Raw genomic sequence first — 23,981 nt, 5'->3', positions numbered from 1 at the left:
TCAGTAATTCATACATTTTATCTTATTTATTTTTGTTTTTTATTTTTTATTTTTTGTAGGTATAGTTGATTTAAAGTGTTTTATTAGTTTCAGGTGTACAGCAAAGTGATAATAGTTATACATATATATCTATTCTTTTTCAGATTATTTTCCTTTATAGGTTATTACAAAATATTGGGTATAGTTCCCTGTGCTATACAGTAGGTCTTTGTTGGTTATCTATTTTATATATAGTAGTATGTGTATGTTAATCCCAAATTCCTAATTTATCCCTCCTCTTCCCTTTCCCCTTTGGCAACTGTAAGTTTGCTTTCTGTGTCTAAACCACAGTGAGATAACCCTTCACACCAGTCAGAATGGCCATCATCAAAAAGTCTACAAATAATAAATGCTGAAAAAGGTGTGGAGAAAAAAGAACCTTCCTACACTGTTGATGGCAGCCACTATGGAGAACAATATGGAGGTTCCTTAAAAAACTAAAAATAAAGCTACCATATGATCTTGCAATCCCCACACTAGGCATATACTTGGAGAAAACCATAATTCAAAAAGACACATGCACCACAATGTTCACTGCAGCACTACTCACAATAGCCAAGATATGGAAGCAATCTAAATGTCCATCAACAGATGAATGGATAAAGAAGATGTGGTATATATATACCACATTGTGTATTCATAAATTTTAATGTGCATAGGAATCACCTAACATTATTAAAATTTAAATCAGGGGGCTTGGGACTGTACCCAGAGTTCTGAATTTCTAACGACCTTCTGGATGATGCTTATGTTCATGGACCACATTCTGAGCAGCAAACAGGTACACTGCAGTCGTGATCATCCTCAGTGTAACATAAAAGACAGGGATCAAATATAAATCCTTCAGCTCTGAAACCAATCTACTCTATCACTTCATGAGTCTCTACCATCTGTCAGGCACTGATCCACAAAGTTGCATGTTATTAACTTATTGAACACTCACAAGAACTTGAAGAGGTAGGCACAATTATAAATTTCATTTTCATATAAGGAAATTAATGTGCAGAGGTAATATTACATTTCACAGAAGTCCTGGAAGCCTGCACTGAGAGTCTATGTCATTTTATTTTAATTTAATTTTATTTTATTTTAAGAACTTTTATTGAGATACAGTTAACATACAATAAACTGCACATATTTAGAGTGTACAACTTGGTATTTTTTTTCTTATTAGTAATGTATGTATATATGGCAATCCCAACCTCCCAATTCATTCCTCCCCAACCCTCCCCGCTTTCCCCACTTGGTGTCCATGTTTGTTCTCTATATCTGTGTCTCTATTTCTGCCTTGCAAACCAGTTGATTTGTACCATTTTTCTATACTCCACATATATGTGTTAATATATGATATTTGTTTTTCTCTTTCTGACTCACTTCACTCTGTATGACAGTCTCTAGGTCCATCCATGTCTCTACAAATATCCCAGTTTCATTCCTTTTTTACAGCTCAGTAATATTCCATTGTATATATGTACCACCTCTTCTTTATCCATTCATCTGTTGATGGACATTTAGGTTGCTTTCATGTCCTGGCTATTGTAAATAGTGCTGCAATGAACATTGTGGTGCATGTGTCTTTTTGAATTATGCTGTTCTCTGGGTATATGCCCAGTAGTGGGATTGCTGAGTCATATGGTAACTCTGTTTTTAGTTTTTCAAGGAACCTCCATACTGTTCTCCATAGTGGCTGTATCAACTTACATTCCCAACAACAGTGCAAAAGCGTTCCCTTTTTTCCACACCCTCTCCAGCATTTACTGTTTGTAGATTTTCTGATGATGCTCATTCTGACCGGTGTGAGGTGATACCTCATTGTAGTTTTGATTTGCATTTCTCTAATAATTAGCAATGTTGAGCAGCTTTTCATGTGCCTCTTGGCCATCCGTATGTCTTCTTTGGAGAAATGCCTATTTAGGTCTTCTGCCCATTTATTGATTGTTTCGGTTTTTTTTTTTGATATTGAGCTGCATGAACTTTTTATATATTTTGGAGATTAATTCTTTGTCTGTTGATTCATTTGCAAATATTTTCTCCCATTCTGAGAGTTCTCTTTTCATCTTGCTTATACTTTCCTTTGCTGTGCAGAAGCTTTGAAGTGTCATTAAGCCCCACTTATTTATTTTTGTTTTAATTTCCATTATTCTAGGGGGTGGATCAAAAAAGATCTTGCTGTGATTTATGTTGAAGAGTGTTCTTCCTATGTTTTCCTCTAGGAGTTTTATAGTGCCTGCCCTTACATTTAGGTTTTTAATCCATTTGGAGTTTATTTTTGTGTATGGTGTTAGAGAGTGTTCTAATTTCATTCTTTTACAAGTAGCTGTCCAGTTTTCCCAGCACCACTTATTGAAGAGGCTGTCTTTTCTCCATTGTATATCCTTGCCTCCTTTGTCATAGATTAGTTGACCATAGTTTATCTCTGGGCTTTCTCCTGTTCCATTGATATATGTTTCTGTTTTTGTACCAGTGCCATACTGTCTTGATCGCTGTGGCCTTGTAGTATACTTTGAAGTCATGAAGCCTGATTCCACCAACTCCGTCTTTCCTTCTCAAGATTGCTTTGGCTATTCGGGCAGGGATTTTGCGATTCCATGCAAATCATAAAATCTCTTATTCTAGTTCTGTGAAAAATGCCATTGGTAATCTGATAGGGATTGTGTTGAATCTGTAAATTGCTTTGGGTAGGATAGTCATTTTCACAGTATTGATTCTTCTAAAAACATGGTATATCTCTCCATCTGTTTGTGTTGTCTTGATTTCTTTCATTAGTGTCTTATTGTTTTCTGAGTAGAGGTCTTTTACCTCCTTAGTTAGGTTTATTCCTAGGTCTTTTATTCATTTTGTTGCAATGGGGAATGGGATTGTTTCCTTAATTTCTCTTTCTGATCTTTCATTGTTTGTGTATAGAAATGCAAGAGATTTCTGTGTGTTAATTTTGTATCCTGCAACTTTATCAAATTCATTGATTAGCTCAAGTAGTTTTCTGGTGCCATCTTTAGGATTATCTATGTATAGTATTATGTCATCTGTGAACAGTGACAGTTTTACTTCTTCTTTTCAAATTTGGATTCCTTTTATTTCTATTTCTTCTCTGATTGCTGTGGCAAGGACTTCCAAAACTATGTTGAATAGCAGTGGTGAGAGTGGGCATCCTTGTCTTGTTCCTGATCTTAAAGGCAATGCTTTCAGTTTTTCACCATTGAGGATGATGTTGGCTGTGGGTTTGTCATATATGGCTTTTATTATGTTGAGGTATGTTCCCTCTGTGCCCACCTTCTGGAGAGTTTTTATCATCAATGGGTGTTGAATTTTGTCAAAAGCTCTTTCTGCATCTTTGGAGATGATCATGTGGTTTTTATCCTTCAATTTGTTAATATGGTGTATCACATTGATTGATTTGCATATATTGAAGAATCCTTGCATTCCAGGGATAAACCCCACTTGATCATGGTGTATGATCCTTTTAATGTGTTGTTGGATTCTGTTGGCTAGTATTCTGTTGAGGATTTTTGCATCTATATTCATCAGTGATATTGGTCTGTAATTTTCTTTTTTTGTACTATCTTTGTCTGGTTTTGCTATCAGGGTGATGGTGGCCTCATAAAATGCGTTTGGGAGTGTTCCTTCCTCTGCAATTTTTTGGAAGAGCTTGAGAAGGATAGTTGTTAGCTCTTCTCTAAATGTCTGATAAAATTCACCTGTGAATCCATCTGGTCCTGGACTTTTGTTTGTTGGGAGATTTTTAATCACAGTTTCAATTTCATTCCTTGTAATTGGTCTGTTCATATTTTCTATTTCTTCCTGATTCAGTCTTGGAAGGTTATACCTTTCTAAGAATCTGTCCATTTCATCCAGGTTGTCCATTTTATTGGCATATAGTTGCTTGTAGTAGTCTCCTATGGTGCTTTTTATTTCTGTGGTGTCTGTTGTAACTTCTCCTGTTTCATTTCTAATTTTATTAATTTGAGTCCTCTCCCTCTTTTTCTTGATGAGTCTTGCTAGAGGTTTATCGATTTTATTTTTCTTCTCAAAGAAACAGCTTTTAGTTTTATTGATTTTTGCTATTGTTTTGTTGTTTCTGTTTCATTTATTTCTGCTCTGATCTTAATGATTTCTCTCTGTCTACCGACTTTGGGTTTTGTTTTCTCTTCTTTCTCAAGTTTCTTTAGGCGTAAGGTTAGATTGTTTATTTGGGATTTTTCTTGTTTCTTGAGGTAGGATTGTATCTCCATAAACTTAACTCTTAGAAATGCTTTTGCTGCATCCCATAGGTTTTGGATCATTGTATTTTCATTGTCATTTGTCTCTAGATATTTTTTGATTTCCTCTTTGATTTCTTCAGTGATCTCTTGGTTATTTAGTAGCATATTGTTTAGCCTCCCTGTGTTTGTGTTTTTTACAGTTTTTTCCCTGTAATTGATTTCTAATCTCATAGCATTGTGGTCAGAAAAGATGCTTAATACAATTTCAATTTTCTTAAATTTACCAAGGCTTAATTTATGACCCAAAATATGATCTATCCTGGAGGATGTTCCATGTGCACTTGAGAAGAACATGTAAGCTGCTGTTCTTGGATGTAATGTCCTATAGATATCTATTAAGTCAAGCTGATTTATTGTGTCATTTAAAGTTTGTGTTTCCTTATTAATTTTCTGTGTGGATGATCTGTCCATTGGTGTAAGTGGGGTGTTAAAGTTCCCCACTATGATTGTGTTCTGTCAATTTCCTCTTTCATAATTGTTAGCATTTGCCTTATGTATTGAGGTGCTTCTATTTTGGGTGCATATATATTTTTAATTGTTATCTCCTCTTCTTGAATTGACGCCTTGATCTTTATGTAGTGTCTTTCTTGTCTCTTGTATCATTTTTTATTTTGAAGTCTATTTTACCTAATATGAGTATTGCTACTCCAGCTTTTTTTTGATTTCCATTTGCATGGATTATCTTTTTCTATTCCCACTTTCAGTCTGTATGTGTCCCTAGGTCTGAAGTGGGTCTCTTGGAGACAGCATATAGAAGGGTCTTGTTTTTCTATCCATTCAGCCAGTCTGTGTCTTTTGGTTGGTGCATTTAGTCCATTTACATTCAAGGTAATTATCGATATGTATGTTCTTGTTACCATTTTCTTAATTGCTTTGTTTTTGTTTTTGTAGGTCCTTCTCTTATGTTTCCCGCTTAGAGACGTTCCTTAAGCATTGTTGTAGGGCTGGTTTGGTGGTGCTGAATTCTCTTAGCTGTTGCTTGTCTGTAAAGCTTTTGATTTCTCCATCGAATCTAAACGAGATCCTTGCTGGGTAGAGTATTCTTGGTTGTAGGTTCTTCCCTTTCATCACTTGAAATATATCATGCCACTCCCTTCTGGCTTGCAGAGTTTCTGTTGAGAAATCAGCTGTTAACCTTATGGGAGTTCCCTTGTATGTTATTTGTCATTTTTCCTTTGTTGCTTTTAATAACTTTTCTCTGTCTTTAATTTTTGTCAATTTGACTACTATATGTCTTGGCGTGTTTCTCCTTGGGTTTATCTTGCCCGGGATTCTCTGTGCTTCCTGGACTTGGGTAACTATTTCCTTTCCCATGTTAGGGAAATTTTCAGCTATAATATTTTCCAATATTTTCTCGGGTCCTTTTCTCTTTCTCTTCTTCTTCTGGGACCCCTGTAATGTGAATGTTGGTGTGTTTAATGTTGTCCCAGAGGTTTCTTAGGCTGTCTTCAATTCTTTTCATTTTTTTTTTTAATTCTTTTCCGCATCAGTGATTTTCACCATTCTGTCTTCCAGGTCACTTATTCACCCTTCTGCCTCAGTTAATCTGCTATTGGTTCCTTCTAGTGTTTTTTTCAGTTCAGTTATTGTGTTGCATATCTCTGTTTGTTTGTTCTTTTATTCTTCTTGGTCTTTGGTAAACTTTTCTTGCAACTTTTTGATCTTTGCATCCAGTCTTTTTTCAAAGTCCTGGGTCATCTTCAGCATCATTATTCTGAATTCTTTTTCTGGAAGGGTGCCTATCTCCTCTTCATTTCATTGTTTTTCTGGAGTTTTATCTTGTCCTTTCATCTAGTACAAAATCCTTTGCCTTTTCTTTTTCTCTATCTTTCTGTTGCTGTGGTTTTCAGTTCCACAGAATGAAATACTGCTGATACTGCTGTCTGCTCTCTTGTGGAGGAAGCTATCTAGGAGGCTCGTGAGTGCTTCCTAATGGGAGGGACTGATGGTGGGTAGGGCTGTGTGGGTGGAGCTCAGTGACACTTTAATCTGCTTGTCTGCCAATAGGTGGGGCTGTGTTCCCACCTTGTTGGTTGTTTGGCCTGAGGCTATGCAGCATTGGAGCTTACAGGCTCTTTGGTGGGGCTAATGGTGGACTCTGGAAGGGGTCACGCCAATGAGCACTTCCCAGAACCCCTTCCACCAGTGTCCCTATCCCTTGGTGAGCCACAGCTGCCCCCCACCTCTGCAGGTAACCTTCCAACACCAGCAGGTAGGTCTGGTTCAGTCTCCTATGGGGCACTGCTCCTTCCCCCTGGGTCCTGGTGAGCACACTATTTTTTGTGTGCCCTCCAAGAGTGGAGTCTGTTTCCCCCAGTCCTCTGGATGTCATGCATTCAAGTCCCCTTGGCTTTCAAAGTCTGATTTTCTGGGTATTCCTCCTCCCATTGCTGGACCCCCAGGTTGGGAAGCCTGATGTGGGGCTCAGAACCCTCACTTTAGTGTGTGGACCTCTGCAGTATAACTGTTCTGCAATTTGTGAGTCACCCACCTAGCATTTATGGGATTTGATTTTAATGCGATTGCGCCCCTCTTACTGTCTCATTGCAGCCTTTCCTTTGTCTCTGGATGCGGGCTGTCTTTTTTGGTGAGTTCCAGCATCTTTCTGTCGATGATTGTTCAGCAGTTAGTTATAATTCCGGTGCTCTTACGAGAGAGTGAGCACACGTCCTCCTACTCCGCCATCTTGTCCCATCCCTCAAGAGTCTGTGTCATTTTAAATAATTATATTCTCTTTCTTAGTTTTACACTACTAATTTATTTTACCATAGTTCCTCACAAAATTAAAACAACATGAACTATTAACAAATAATGATTGTGACCTTGGTGAAGATTTTAGGATGTTATAAAAATATTGTAACAATACATTGAGTTTTTATTTATTTGAATTGCCTTAACTCATTCTGAATACACATGTAAGCCAGACACATGAGATGATACACATCAAATGCTATTTCACCAGTAAAAGCCATAGATGATTTGATATTCCATGGAGATAACATTATAAAGCTCTAAATCACAGCTAAAAAAAAATCTTAATTCTTTTCATGCTGCAGATATTACTTTTAGATCAAACTTAAATCCTTATACTTGATTTCTAGTGACTTTTTGAAGAAATAATGTACCTATGGGACTGCAGTGAGTAGTAGATTACCAAGGATTCAGGTACCCCTAGCCTAACCTCTCATGTGTTTGGGAGTATCTTTCCACCTCATTGCAGATATCATGATGAGAGGACTATATTCTAAAGTGATAGATTTAGATGGTGCTATGTGATGGTCACAGCTGTACAAACAGAAGTGATTAGCTTTACAATGTTATTATAGAATTGGGTGTAACAACTTTCTATTTGAGAAGAATCCTTATAATAAAAGGTGAGGTAATCTATGGACAGAAGTAGTAGAAGAATTAAAAATAATGTTGGAGTGGCTCCTCTTTGATAAGGAGCAAGAGTTATGGAATACTTGCATTTCTGTAACACAAGCTTTATAATCAATGTTATTTGTCAAACAGCAAAAGCTTTTTCAAATTATTGAAATTATACAACCAGGAATATTAAATAAAAATGTGAGTATGTATCTGAAATTGACTAGGACTTTTTTTTTTAACCAGTTTATTTTATTTTATTATTTTATTTACTTATTTTAAAATTTTTATTAGAGTATAGTTGATTTAAAATGTTCTGTTTCTGCCATGCAGCAAAGTGATTTAGTTATACATATACATATATCCAGTCTTTTTAAATTCTTTACCTGTATAGGTCATCACAGAGTATTGAGAAGATCCCTGTGCTATACAGGAGGTCCTTATTAGTTTCTATTTTATGTATAGTAGTGTATATATGTCAATACCTATCTCCAAATTTATCCCTTCCCCCTTTCCCTCTGGTAACCATGTTTGTTTTCTACATCTGTGACTCTATTTATGTTTTGTCAATAAGTTCTTTTTGTACCATTTTTAAAATTCCACATGTATGATATCATATGATATTTGTCTTTGTCTGTCTTACTTCATTTAGTATGATAATTTCTAGGTCCATGCATGTTGCTACAAACAACATTGTTTTGTCCTTTTTAATGGCTGAGTAATACTCCATTGTACCACATCTTTATTCATTCCTCTGTCAGTGGACATTTAGGTTGCTGGATGTTCTGGCTACTGTAAATAGTGCTGCAGTTAACATTGGGGTCCATGTATCTTTTCAAATCATCTGTTTCTCTGGATATATGCCCAGAAGGCTAGGACATTCTTGACAAAAAAAATAATAATAATAATAATTAAAAGAGATAAAAGAGTGAGGGAGTATCCACTTCCAGGGCAGACACAATAAGCTAAAATTTTCCATTTTCTCTTGAAGAGTAGAGCTAAAAACGGTGGACATAATACATAAAACAAACATAAGTAAACTCTGGAAAGAAATGATGAGTCTCAGAAGCTACACGGTAATATCCAAAAATTATTGTATGTATTAGCTGTGTGAATTAGAGAAGACAGCCAAAAGATTGTTGGTATAGAAAAACAAAGCTATGTGATTTAAGAAAACATATTTTTATGTGAAGATTAATCATTGAGAAATGTATGTGAAACAAAAGACAAAGAGAGAAAGAATGAATATATAGGTGTTATTAAATACTGAACAGTCCTGAACCAACTACAAAAGTCCCGATCAATTAATGGTCATTATTATGTGCTAACTGCTCTTAGAAGTTTGTGTGTCCTAACATATTTGTGCAGATGTATCTCATATCTAAAACTCAGCTAGTACATACTGAGAATACTTGGGAAAGATACAAGTATAGACAATCAGTCCACCTTTTCTAGACTGTTTTGAATTGCTTTTCTACTCAGGGTTTTTAACCAAGAGGGAGAAGAAATCAGGTTTTTGTGTCCTGAAGTGAACTATGACTGGGTTTGCTTTCTTTCTTTTTTTCTTTCCCTTCCTTCCTTCCTTCCTGCCTTCCTGCCTTCCTGCCTTCCTGCCTGCCTTCCTTCCTGCCTTCCTTCCTTCTTTCCCTCCCTCCCTCCCTCCCTTCTGCCTCCCTCTGTCTCTCTTTTCCTTCCTTTCCTCCCTCCCTCCCTCCCTCCTTCCCTCCTGCCCACCTACCTGCCCGCCTGCCTGCCTTCCTTCCTTCCTCCCCATCTCTCTCTCTCTCTCTCTCTCTCCCCTTCTCTCCCTCCTCTCTCTCTCTCTTTCTCTTTCTTTCTCTTTTTCTCTCTCCACCCCGTTCCTGTCTCTCTCTGTCTCGTTCCTTATTTCCACGGAAAGTGTATTTGGAGTTGTCTTGGGGGAGTGTTTCTCATTTTCACACTTTATCTGCCTTCTCATTTCACACATTCAATCCTCCCCAGGTTCCTTTGCTTTTCTGCCTGCAGCCTCTCCCTTCCAATCTATCAAGCCTCCTGCTTCCTTAACCTTCTTAAAGCACCAGTTTTATTAGGTGTTAGTATTCTGCTCTAGAACTTTCAATTCCCCCTACTCAGGATAAGGTTAAGTTCACATTCTGTATGTTGCATTCAAGGTCCTCTGTGGTTAGGGTGACCATATAAACTAGTTTGTCTTATCTAGTGTAGTCTAGTTTGTACTAGTTGTCCTGGTGTAATTTTTTTTAACAGTACAGTAGCATTAGCTATAGTCACCATGCTGTAAATTATATCCCCCAGACTTATTTATTTTATAAATAGAAGTTTGTGCGTTGACCACCTTTACTCATTTCACCCACCCTCCAAACTCTGGCAACCAAAAATGAGTTTAATTTTTTTTTTTTTTTAGATTTCACATATAAATGAGATCACACAGTGTTTGTCTTTGTCTGACGTTGCACATAGCATAATGCTCTCAAGTTTTATGCATGTTGTTGTAAATAGCAGGATTTCCTTCTATTTAACATCTGAATGTTATGTATATATCACCCTTCCTTTACCAGTTCATCCTGTTTCTTAAAATAACTTCTGTACCTGATAACTCAAAATAGTTATGAGGGGTAAAGGTACTATACTGTATAAAATGATATTTGTTGACTTTATACACTTAGGAATATATTATTTATAAAATACTGTTAACATACTTTTAAATCATTAATCTTTATATCTTTCCTAATAAACACATTCTGGCTGGTCATTATTTAGAACATTTCAACAATCTTCCATTTCTTTATTTTTATTCATCGTATCATGCATAGAAGTGATATCATGACATCTTGGAAATGCTTTTGAGTTTACCCTATGTACTCCAAATTTGCATGATTAAAACTATGTTTTAATCAATAATAATAATATGTAGTCTTATGTCATTTTTAGTTTCAAAATGTTTTAATAGTGTAAAATAACATGACTCATAAGAAAGTTGTGAAAGTGTACTTTTTTCTCTGTTTCCCCTTTCACAGTCTTCTAATTCTCTAACACTTTTCCAAAGCGTGAGTTATCTTCATAAAGCTTTGACTTTGCTCAGAAGCCTTCACTGCCACGTTTTACTAGTATCTGGCAGAGTTTTAGCATTTAAAGTATATATCTAACTCCAATTTTTTACTCATTCTTTTTTTTTAATTTATTTTTAACTCTTGGGATCTTATGTAAGATTCTGGTATAAGGATTAAATTAGATAAGTCATTTTTATTAATGAATAACCCTCTGAAACTCTCTGTCCCTTGTCTAGATCTTAAATCTTTAACTATAATAAGAGCTTCATAGCTCTCTGTAGGTAGACTATCTTCACTTTAATCCTGTTTATACCAATTATTAATTGTGACAGTGCAAGTTACATAAAACTTTTCTCCATCTCAGTTTCTTCATCTGCAAAATGTTAGCAAGGGTAAAACCTATTTGATAAATTCTTTTTTTTTTTCAACCCTCATCTATAAGGGTTTTCTATTGCACCATAACAAATCACCACAAACTCTGTGTCTTAAAAAAATATAGTTTCTGTGAGTCAGAATCCAGGCATACCTTAGCTGGGGTCCTCTGCCTAGGAGCTCAGAGGGCTTCAGTCAAGATGAAGACCAGGCTACTTTTTATCTGGAGCCTTGGGACCTCTTCCAAACTCATTCAAGATGTGGGTAAAATTCAGTTCCTTGAGGTTGCAATACTGAGGCCCTCAGCTTTTAATGGGCTACCCCTCTTTATCGGAAGTTCACAGCTTGGCTATTTGCTTCTTCAAAGCCATCAGTTGAGGCTTTCTAAATTCTAAGCCATCATTTAAGGGCTTACCTAGTTAGGTGAGGCAACCCAGATTAATTTTCCTTTTGATTAACTCAATGCAAGTTATTAGAGGCCTTAAAAAAAAATCCCTTCTCCCTATAACAAGCCCTGCCCACAATCAAAAGTATGTATTATGTAAGGAGTGTATCTTATTCAGTTCAGGTGCTGTGACAAAGTACTATAGACTTGGTGACTTATAAATAAATTTCTCACAATTCTGGAGATTACAAGTTCAATATCAGTGTGCCAGCATGGTCAATTCTGGTGGGAAGTCTTCTGGGTTGCAAACTGCCAACTTGTTGAATCTTCACATGGCAGAGAACAGAGAGAGGAAGCAAGCCCTCTCCTAACTCTTTTGAGGGCACTAATCCCATTCATGAGGACTTCACTCTCATGACCTCATCTAATGCTAATTATCTCCCAAAGGCATCATCTCTTATCCATCACATAAGAGGTTAAGATTTTAACATAAGAATTTGGAGAGACACAAACATTCAGTTTATATAGCAGAGTGTATTCCAGAGAACAGGAGTCTAATCTTGAGGGCCATGTTACCATTCTGACTACCACAGTCCATCTTCTGGACTCAATGTTTTACTTCCCTTCCACTTTCAGAATATATTATCCTCATAAAAATGTCCCCAAGACTTTTATCCTGTTAGAGCATCATCTCAAAGTCCAAAAATCTCATCATCTAAGTCATCTAAGTACAGGTCCTGGGGCACATACTGTCTCCATTTTGGACAAATCTAAAGACCCCATAACACTCCCAACATAAATGGTGGATCAGGTGGGGCTATAACTGTTATAGATACTTGGTTCAAACAGAAAAAGAAAAGAAGGTAAAAATGAGTCATGGGATCCCCCTAAGAGTCCCAGAATCCAGCAGGGCAAAAGTTGGATTTTCCTTGATTAGCTTTCGAGATCTGAAAATAATCCCCCATGACACTTGGCTCCATCTTTGGGATCTTGGTTCCACCCTCTGAGTCATTGTTCCTTTTCTCATGAAAGGTGTTATGTGTTGCAGCTGAGTAGTTTTCTCCTGCTGCTTCCTGCCAAAAAAATTTTGTGAGACTGACAGCCTGCTTTCATTACATACTCTTTCTCTTTCAGTCCAAACTGACAGTAGTTCTGTTGAAACAGTTTTCTCAAGAACTCTCCAAGCCTTCATGGATTTCAAGGGGATTACATTCGTTAGACAAAAGCCACAGCTACGAATCTTTTCTGATATAATCTTTTCTCTATGTTTGGCTCCTGCTGAGATGGTTGAGAGACAGTGTCCTTCCTAGGGGCCCTCTGGTTTATTTGAGAGTTTCTGTGAGGCATGCTCTTAATCCTTTCAAAAGACTCTTTGAGTTGCTGTGTATTCTGACCTTTTGATCTTTGTGAAGTTTTAGCAAGAGGTGTACAGTCACACACTTAGCCTGTTCTGTTTGCCCTGCTTTCCTTAGCCATTTCCAGATTTTAACATCTTTTATGTTTGTGAAAGGTTGAGAATTTTCAAAATCATCCCATCCCAGTTCCTTATGTTTAACTATTGTTCCCTCCGTTATCTCTCTTTCCTCACACTTTTTTGTAAGCAGCAAGGAGAAATCAGCCAGCCCCTTCACCACTTTACTTGGCAATCTCCTTTGGTCTCCAACTTAATGCCTTACATGTTTGTCTTTCCAGGCCAGAATTTTGCTAAGTTCTCTATCACTACATAACAAGGATTCCACCTCCTCTAATTCCTTAATAACTTGTTCCGGAATTCCTTTTGAGTCTTTAGCATCCCCAATATGCAGATTTCTGCTAACAGTATGCCAAATTGATTTTCACTTTGTCTAGCATGCTGTCTCAAATTCTGTCAGAGCCCATTGCCCAGTTCCAAAGCTTCTCCCACATTTAAGGTATTTGTTACAGCAGCACACCACTTCTTATACAAGAGTTAATAATAATTTTCTATTTCTGTGTAACATATTATAACAAATATCTTCCTAAAAACACCTGTTTTTTTAATCTCACAGTTTTATGTGTTAGGAGTCAAGGCACATTTGGGGAAACCATCTCTTCAGGTTCTCACAGGGCAGCAATCAAAGTTGACCAGGTTATATCTTCTTTGGCATCTAAGGGTCCTTTTTCAAGTTTATTCATATTGTTGGCCAAATTTAGTTTATTGTCATATGTTTCTTGTCTAGTCTCAACTCTTAGAGTCTGCCTTTTCTGTAAGAAGTTTCCAACAGCAGAATTGTCTTTCTGACTTCTAGACCCTGTTTGACAGGGCTCAGCTAACTAGACTACACCTGTTTAGGAGACTCTTCCTTTTGACTAATTCAGCATCAAGTTATCAGGGATTTCACTAACATCTTTAAAATATCCCTCCTCCTTTGCCACATAAAATAGCATAATCGTGGGAACCTTATTAATCATATTCATAGGAGCCACGATCACAGGTCCCATCCCACTCAAGGGCAGGAGATTATACAGAGGGTGAAAATCCCAGGTGCCACTTTAGAATTCTGCCCACCACATCAACTAAACTGTCACTTCCCATTTTGATCATTCTATGTTCTCTCAGAGTACCCAGAAACCTTAATATCTGTGATCCATGGGGACTGTTTGGATATATAATGTCTCTGTTCTTTTCAGTGATACTTTCCATATGTCCTTACAAGTTAGTTAATACTCTTGATTCTCAGGTTCTTAATCTACCAGTTCAAGATAATGCAAGCCCTCCTCTCTGGAGAGGAAGAAATACTGCAACTTCTTTGTAATTACAGGATATTTTAAAACTCACGGTGATGGGTCCAATAAAGATGCTCTCATATCTTCACTAAAAACTGTTGATAACATCACTGTTCATAATAGACCCAAAATGGCAATGAGGCAAAGTCTATCCACAGAAGAATAGATGAATACAATGTGGTATATTCATATAATGGCACAGTGTGATGGAATGAGAATTTTAAACTACAGCTAAACTGAAAAATATAGAGGAATTTCTTGCATACTTTATTTAGGAGAAAACCAAGCATAAATGTGTAGAAACAGTAGTATTATATTTGTATAAAGTTCAAAAACAAGCTAAGCTAATTTACAGTGTTCAAAATCATATAACCCTTAAGGGAAGAGTAATAATGATTGGAAGGGAAATTCTGTGGTGTGGTTAATGTTCTGTTTCTTGATCTGTGTGTTTTTAATATGAGTCAGCTCAAGTAGGGAAAATTGATTAGACTATACTTTTGAATTGTATTATTTCCTGCTATATGTAATTTATACTTCAATAAAAGGTTCAAGGATATATAAAATAAATAATAACCACAAAATATATGTGGAGGTAAAGCATCCTCAAATATATGAAAAATAAATAAATAATATCATTCATGTGAAGAATATGTTTATGATGACATGGTCTCTGTACATGCAATGCTGTTGACTTTTAACTAATTTTAGCAAATGCAATCAGATTACAGAAAATTTAGAATTACTCAATTCCTACATACTGGAACATAAGCACACTTTCTGAGATAAGTTTGTCCCTTTTATTTCCCACAGATCTGTTAGAAGAGGTAGTTCTGCCCTGAAGCTTTTTGTGCTGTCACTTTCATTTTAACATAGAGTTTGGGTTTATTATGGTAGAATTGCTGTATGCCCTGTAGCATGTCAGTATATTTTAGTGGGTTTGGCATAGTTTTTTGTATATCTTTTTTAAGTTACAAAAAGTAAATAATTATTTAAAATATATAACCTTATACTTTATTTCAGGTCACTTTATTTACACAGAACAAAATAAATTATAGCATATCATATTTAAACCAAGAATTATCATCCCAAGATGTTTGTGAATGCCATGAATTATGTTGAGTCAGTAGATATCATGAACACAGATACACGATTTGGTTTGAGTATTAATTGTAATGTACCTTAGAATGACATCAGTTTTGATATGAAATTTACATAGCACATTTAATTCTGAGAAATCTTAATTGGCATAGCATTTTCTTTATTTCGTGTATTATCAGCTACTGGCGATAGATTTTATAATTCCTATGGTAGTTTTCTGTATTGAGATAATTAAATGTGGGATACTTTAAAGCTCTGGAGTCAGAGGTCTTTAATAGATAACATATTCACATTTTGTTCCTCCTGGTTCTGTCTTAGACTCTGTGTCTTTTTGCTTTATAGGTGCTCCTTAGGTGATCCAATCCATTGCTATGCTCTACAAAATTTATAACTATACTCCTGACAATTTACTTTTTTTTAATTTTAGAGCGCTACATCTAATGACATACAGTAACACTACCTGGATGGCTGCAGATACTCAGACACAGCATATACAGAACTGACTAGCTTTGCCACATACTTTCACTGCTTCTTTGTTTTTCCTCTCTGAAGATGTCTGTAGCCTCTGCATATTTGTCACAGATTTAATTATTGTATTACCCTAATTCAACACATTTAATACATTAATTTTCATATTGACATTTTTCTTTGTAAAAATTATGTAACTCATCCACTTTTCACTATTCTGGTGACCATTTCTCTGTCCCAGGGCACTATCTAACGCCTGGATTGAAGTCACACTCAGTTTATTCTCCTGAATGTCATTTTTGATATTTTCAAATATGTTAGCAATATATTTCAAAGATGCTTTTTAAAAATGATATGTTTCCTGTTTAATTGCCCCCCCCCACCACTGTTTACAACTCTTCAATGTCTCTCAAGTTGACTTAGAATAAAATGGAATCTTTTTAACAAGGCACATGGATGCCTTCTTCCATTTGGCTTCTGACTAGTAACAAGCCTCACTTTTTAACCCTTCTCCTGCAGCAGACTTCCATTTCCATAAGTATGCCATGCTCTTTTCTTTTTTTACCCTGGGTCTTCATAAACAATATTTATCTTAGTAAATATTAGTGCCTGCCTAATTCCTACTCATTCTTAAAATCTCAGCTTTAAGAACAACTGTTGCATCACTAACTTCTATGTACTGTGTCAGAAACCTCTGAAATTTCATTCAGAACACTGCAGAATTTTTCTGTTGCACTGTTCACCCTACATCAGTGGGAAATGTTATATTTTAAATATTTACTAGATTGAGAGAATAAATGAATGAGTAAATGAATGGCTTTACAGACATATTTAGGTATAATTCAGACTTTCTTCCTTGGGTGATTTTGGAAAAAATATTTAAGTACATTTTTAAAAATATAAAACCAAGCTACTAAGACAATAAATTTGTATAGGCATTATTTTCAGGTGTTAAGTAATATTCAACCATAGTATTCTGACAGTTGATAATAACCAGCCTTTTAAAAAGCCATTATACTTTAAAATGAATGAAATGTGTAACTCCATGCTCAAAAAATATTGAGAAGAAAGCAATTATTAATTTACGTGTAAAAACAACATTACCTTGTTGTCTACCGTAATTTTTGGCAAGACATTAGTAGATATACTCTTCTTTTTCCATATAAGTTTTTCTTGCCTTTATTTGAAACCTGTAATTCTGCCTAGATGCATCTAGTAGGGCAAAAACTTCTGGATCAGAAATGATTGCTTCCTTAATTGATAAATATATTTTGGAAAGCAGATATGTGGTATGTGTACTCTGTTGTGTTTTGCCACATTGGTGCTCTTGCTGCTTTTAGAAGGAGAACTGCATTTCTCAGCATCCTCTTCTGGCCAAGAGAGAAATGGGCATGAAACTTGGAAGGCAATGCTGAAGCAGAAGCTTTCTTCCTCAGATGTATGATCATCAGACAGGCTGGGCCCCAGTCGCGAAGGTGCCCAGTGAGCTCTTGCCTGTCCTGGCATTCTTTCATTCTGTCCTCACTAACCTTCGACATTCCAGCCCCTCTTGATAGAAATTAGTTTTTAGATGGAGATAGAAGTCACCTGTGGGGCATCACCTCCGTGCTGTTTTTATACCTTGTATCATTTACCACTTGATGAATGATTATATCTAAATTCAAATGAGTAATTTAAACAAAAGTCACACCCACACAGCAGAATTATGATTTTATTATTCATGAAACTATACATTCAATATAAGGTTATATGCCTCATTATTTGTATTATCCACCAGGATGTAAATTCTTTGAGACCAATAATTGTGTCTTGCTTATAGTTATATACATAGAAGACGGCTAGCACAAATTGGCACTCAACATACTATACTGACTGAAGTTGTATTTTTTTATAAGTGTGAGCAGTTATTGTAAAAAATGTTCTAAACTGCACATTGGAAACTATAATGAAGACGAGATTGCTGATGCATGAAATAATTCCCTTTTTTGCCAAAAGCAGAATCAAAAATTATGTGGGCTATGACACTCATTTTTAATGTTTTTACATATAATATAATATGATATAATGTAATATAACCGTTAAGGAAAGTGAAGAGAAACATTCATGCATGAACCATCCAGGTTTAATAATTCTTAGTAATGCGTATTACTACAGCATATTTTGAAATAAACATTATAACTGAAGTTGCAGCTCTATTTTTATAGCTCCCCAACCCCATACTCTTATCTCTTTCTCTTTATTTCTTCTGTTAATTCAAACCAAGGTAACCACAAACAAACAAGTGCTGTGTCTTTCTTGACCAGACTTTTATACTTCAGTTATATAATTGAATCCATGAGGAACATCTAGATTTTTTTGTGCATCTCTACACTTTACATAAATTTTATCATAACACATATTGCAAGGTGTTTTCTTCACAGCATTAGATTCTAGAGATTGTGCTGTATTCACCCCTGTAACTCTGTTTGTTGTTTTAGTTATGATATAGTATTTTATTTTATGGATATTATGTCTTAAATGTTCTATATTCTCCTTTTATTGGACACTGCAGTGTTTCCTGTCTTCTGTCTTCAAGTTATGTTGCAGTCACTTTATTTGTATATATTCCTTGTGCATATTTGGGAGAATTTATTTTTTAATCTATGGTGTAGATATATAGGTAGAACTTCTATAACACTCATCTAAAATTCAGTATATATTGGCAAATTACTTTCCAAAATATTCAACAACTTGGTATATCAGGCTAACTCCTTGTTGTTTTTTGTCATTTATAGGATGCATCTTGTGATCAGGCTTTCTAAACAAAACAGTCATGTTTCTCTTTTCATGAGTTAATTGCCTGTACAAGGCACTTTTATTTCATTTGTTGATTTTTAGAAGTCCTGTGTGGGTTTTGCATGCAGTCTCCTCTAAAACTGCATTTTTTATATTAATCAGCAAAATTTTGTTTATAATATTTTTATAAGTTTGCATGTCAGTTTTATCTATGGCAAGATACAATATGGTAAGATAGTTATTGTGAAGTCTTGATTAGACTTGAAGTGGTATTATTTTTTATATTTATTACTCCTACTTCACATTTTTGTAACTCTGTTCCTTTTGTGGCTTGTTGCAGTGCACAATTAACATGTTGTCTACATATTTTTAAATAAATTTATTTGTGTACTTCTTTATGAGTCACTTATCTTTATATCTACTATTTTTATTGATATTCAGTTTTAAGTGTTTAATATCCAGTGATATTTTACTCTTCTCTCTCTGTATTCTAAGGAGTATATTTCTTTTTTGGAGCCACACATGAGAGGTATCTTTCTCATCCTTTTTCTTCATTCATAGTTTTTTTTTATTGCACTTTAAAAACTTTTTGTTTTTCACTGCACCATAATCACTTTTAGCCACTGAGATTTATTTTGCAATAGAATATATATGATTCATTTGATAATTTTTCTGAAGTTTTATAGAATATAGGTATATCTTTTTTGTTGGTGTATTAATTTTACCTCTAAAATATTATCTTTCTTCTAATTTTGAGTTTTTCTTGCTCATAGTTCCTTCCAGGTATTGTAACTTTCTTGATTGTTTCTTATGTTTCTGTTAATTTATGATTCCTACATCATTGTGGTAATTTTTACCATCCTCATTCTCTAATTTCTCTCCTGATTAAAAGGTATCTTAATATTTTTAAGTATTTATATTAATTGATACGCTTCTTTGGTTACTTTTTGCCAAAAATATAATCCTCCTTTTCTATTAAAATTTTTAAATCATTATATTTTAGATGTAGTTCATTTAAGTAGTATTGTGTCTGGTTTTGCTTGCTTTTGAATCAGAAAGGTCTCTATTTGTAAAGTTCTGTTTGTTTATATTTATCTGTATTGTTTTTATTCTGTTTTCATGTATTGTTATTTCTTGCTTCTCTAAAAATATTTTGGTAAACACCAATGCTCTTTTGTGTGTGAGTGTGAGTCTGTGAGTTTGAGTGTGTGTGAGTATGTAAGTATGTGTGAGTGAGGGGGTGTGTGTGTGTGTGAGAGTGTGTGAGTGTGAGAGTGTGTGTGAGTGTGTGTGTGAGAGTGTGAGTGTGTGTGAGAATGTGAGTGTGTGTGTGTGAGAGAGTGTGTGAGAGAGAGGGAGAATGTGGATACGGGTTGTGTGCGTGTGGTGTAATTTGAATGAATAACTCAAGAGAAAAGGGAAATAGATATCTACATTTAATCCTTCAAATGACAGTCCATGAGTCAAAATAGTTTTCTGCGAGTCTTTAGCACATTTTTGGAATGCAGGATTAAATCGTTCAGAAGGTATATGCTTGCATATTCCTGAGTTACCTGTGCTTGTATTCTTCACCACGATGCAGAGGAGTATTTGTTTATAAATCCTTTTTCCTCCCCCTTGTCAGTAAAGAATGCTTTTACCTTTTGATATTTAATTACATTTAAACATCAAAATGCAGTTTATTTTTAGTATTTTTGACCAAAAAAAATCATTTAAAGTCTTAATTAGATAGTCAATTTCCTCCTTTTACTTTCTTCTCTAAACATTATTTTTTACTTTTCTTTATTCCGTCTCCTGAAAATCATCATCATCATCATCATCATCATCATCATCATCTATCTTGTAACTATTCAATTTAGTTCATTGTTTCTGGTGTAAAATCTTTTCTATTGCGCTTCTGTCAGAAACAATATCCAACTCAGTAACTTCCCATTGTTCACAAATTTCATCCACGTACATTTGTTCCTGACTTTCTCTCTTAGTTATTTTCTGTATAAGCTATTATTTTCTCCCTAATGACCATACCAAGCTTTGTGGAATGCTTAGGATTCATTTGGATAAATACCATTCCACTAAAAAGCATGAATTCATGAGAATAACAACTCAAATGGTTTTAAAACAGTTAATAACTCCTGATGAGGTATTTTCACTTTAGAGAATGACAAGATTTCTGAGGATCTGTAGATATGGGTCTTCTTGAGTTTCACGCTTGAATTGAGTTCTTAAGAGAACATTTTTTGCATGCCTTTCAGTGTTTTCAGAACAAGTTCCATTTCAATCTTATTGTATATATGCCTTTGGCGATAACAGAAGGAGAAAAAAGGGAAACTGTTTTCTCACCATGAACTGTCTCTGTGTCACCATTGGCTCTGACATACCTTTTCATTGTCCTAAAGAAATATGCAGAGTGTATTTAAAACAAGTTGCATTCCTGAATGTGGTTCAGCAGAGAGTGAATGTGGCTTCATGAATATGTGTCCTGCCACTTTAGGTAATTTGTTGCTTTGTCAAATTTCTTGACTGTTCTAAACAATAGAATTCTGAAAATAAAATCCCTGAACAGTACCGCATAAGGTTATTGTGAAGGTTACAGGCAAAAAGTATGCAAAAATCCATTGAGAAATTATAGTGTTATAACTGTCAAATCTTTTTTTCATCTTTCCATGGGAAAAAAGTTTCCTGACCTATTCTTTATGCATTAGGGAATTGTATTAATAAAGGTAAATTAACTACAATCTCCATAAAAGTAATTATTCAAACCTCAGTTTAAACAAAAAGATTCATTTTTATCTAAAATTGTTTTTCTTTTCCATGTTGACCCTAACCATATTTTGTATGTTGTCCACACTGTCTTGTATACTCAACATGTCCTATAAGGTTTAGCATAAATTATTGAGGAAAATATATAAAATATTTCATTATGAAAGAATGTTTATTTCTTTGGTTCTAATTCCCAAATTAAAGTATTGCTTTTTTGTTGTTTTTGTTGTTTCCATGGATTTTTATCATGCTTATTCAATAGTTAAATTGACTTTTTACATAGATATATGTTTATGATTAAAAGACTTTGTATGACATACTTTATATCTAATCTATCCTTAATTGAATCATTTCTGTTTATGACAGCATTTGCTCTTGGCATTCTTCCTACAAAAGTATACTAGCAAAATATTTATCATTTTCTAAGACCTATTTACTCATAATTGTCTAGATTCTTCAATGTAGGCTTCTTTTAGATATCTTGATGAATTCTTTCATTGAAAAATATATCTTCATTACTTGCTACGTGTCAGGCACTTTGCTAGGTCTTGAAATAGAAGAGACAACATGACTTATTCTCAAGAACTTTATAGTTTAAAGGCAGTGGGGTGGGGGCATAGGTTGCAATCTTGCAACAGTATAAGCTATACAAAACATTAAAATTACAAAATATTATACACATATAGTCTTTAATTTTTATTTGCATGTATTTGCATATATACATATACATGTGCACATATTATGTGTTTATTTTTATTTTAATGTGATTGCAAAATGTGTGTCAGAATAGCCTTCATGGAGAGTTAAATTGGACAAGAGTCCTAGAAAACGATGTCATTATCTAGGTCGACAAAAGGAGAAAGTTCCTTGTAGGTAGATAAAAAAAGGAGAAAAAATATAGTAAGGTTTGAAATGGTCTTTCATATTTAATTACATATGTAAATATGTAAATGGTTAAATTGTTTAGAATAGATGATGTACAGATGAGTGCTTGACAAGATCTGCATTTAAAGGACTGCCAATGGACAGATCATGTGCAAATCATGTAGGCTCTTGTGATTCTAATGCATCTTCTAATTTTATCAGATCAAAATAAAAACAAAAATGAACAAATAGGACCTAATTACACTTAAAAGCTTTTGCACAACAAAGGAAACCATAAACAAAACAAAAAGACAACCCTCAGAATGGGAGAAAATATTTTCAAATGATGTGACCCACAGGGGATTGATCTCAGAAATATACCAACGGTTTATGCAGCTCAATAAAAAAAAAATTAAAAAAAAAACAAACCAATCAAAAAATGGACAGATCTAAATAAACATTTCACCAAAGGAGACATATAGATGGCCAAAAAGCACATGAAAAGACGTTCAGCATCGCTAATTATTAGAGAAATGCAGATCAGAACTGCAATGAGATATCACCAGTCAGAATGGCCATCATCAAAAAAGTCTACAAACAATAAATGCTGGAGATAGTGTGGAGGAAAAGGAACCCTCCTGCACTGTTGGTACAACCACTATGGAGAACAGTATGAAGATTCCTTAGAAAGCTAAAAATAGAACTACTCTGTGATCCAGCAATCCCATTTCTGGGCGTATATCTGGAGAAAACCATAATTTGAAAAGATGTATGCATCCCAGTGTTCATTGCAGCACTATTTACAGTAGCCAAGACAGGGAAGCAAACTAAATGTCCATCAACAGAAGAATGGATAAAGATGTGGTACATATATACAATTGAATATTACTCAGCCATAAAAAAGAATGAAATAGTGCCATTTGCAGCAACATGGATGGACCTAGAGATTATCATACTAAGTGAAGTAAGACAAATATCATATGATATCACTTATATGTGGAATCTAAAAAAATGACACAGAAAACTTATTTACAGAAAAAAAACAGAATCAGAATCACAGACTTCGAAAACAAATTTATGGTTACCAAAGGGGAAAAGGTCAAGGGGACAGGTAAATTAGGAGGTTGGGATTAACATATACACACTACTATATGTAGGATAGATAATCAACAAAGACTTAGTGTATAGTACAAAGAACTCTACTCAATACTATTAACCTATACAAGGAAAAGAATCTGAAAAAGAATAGATATATGTATATGTATAACTAAACCACTTTGCTGTACACCTGAAACTAACACAACATTGTAAATTAACTATACTCCAGTATAAAATTAAAAAAAAAAAAAGCAATACCTTGCATGGCTGAGAAGAATCTTCAGAGCTGGTTTTGGGGGACACTGAGTCCATCTCCCCAGTTTGTTGGCATTCTGATTAAAAGCAACTTTTCTTCCTACCAAAAAAAAAATTATCAGATTGATTGACGGGCCAGTTTTTAAGCCATTGTTTCTCAACTCCAAACTTGTCCTTCTAGATTCTCCTTTGGTTTGCTGGTACTGGACATTCAGCATACCACATTTCTTCTTTACCTACTGAATTTATGCAAAGTGGTGGCAACATGGAGTACTAGACTGAGGCTGTAAGATTGGAAAAGAAAGATAAGGATTACATCTTCTGTGTACTTAATATGGGTGGGCTTGTGGGCTCCTTCAATAAAGTTTTTAGTTTTTCCAATGTGCAGAACCAGCTTCACTATGCTCAACCTCAGAGTTATATCCATACCAGCCAGCTGGTGCCCCT

The sequence above is a fragment of the Hippopotamus amphibius genome, chromosome 15, assembly GCF_030028045.1.
Source record: "Hippopotamus amphibius kiboko isolate mHipAmp2 chromosome 15, mHipAmp2.hap2, whole genome shotgun sequence".
NCBI lineage: Eukaryota > Metazoa > Chordata > Mammalia > Artiodactyla > Hippopotamidae > Hippopotamus > Hippopotamus amphibius.
This window is presented reverse-complemented; position numbering follows the sequence as displayed.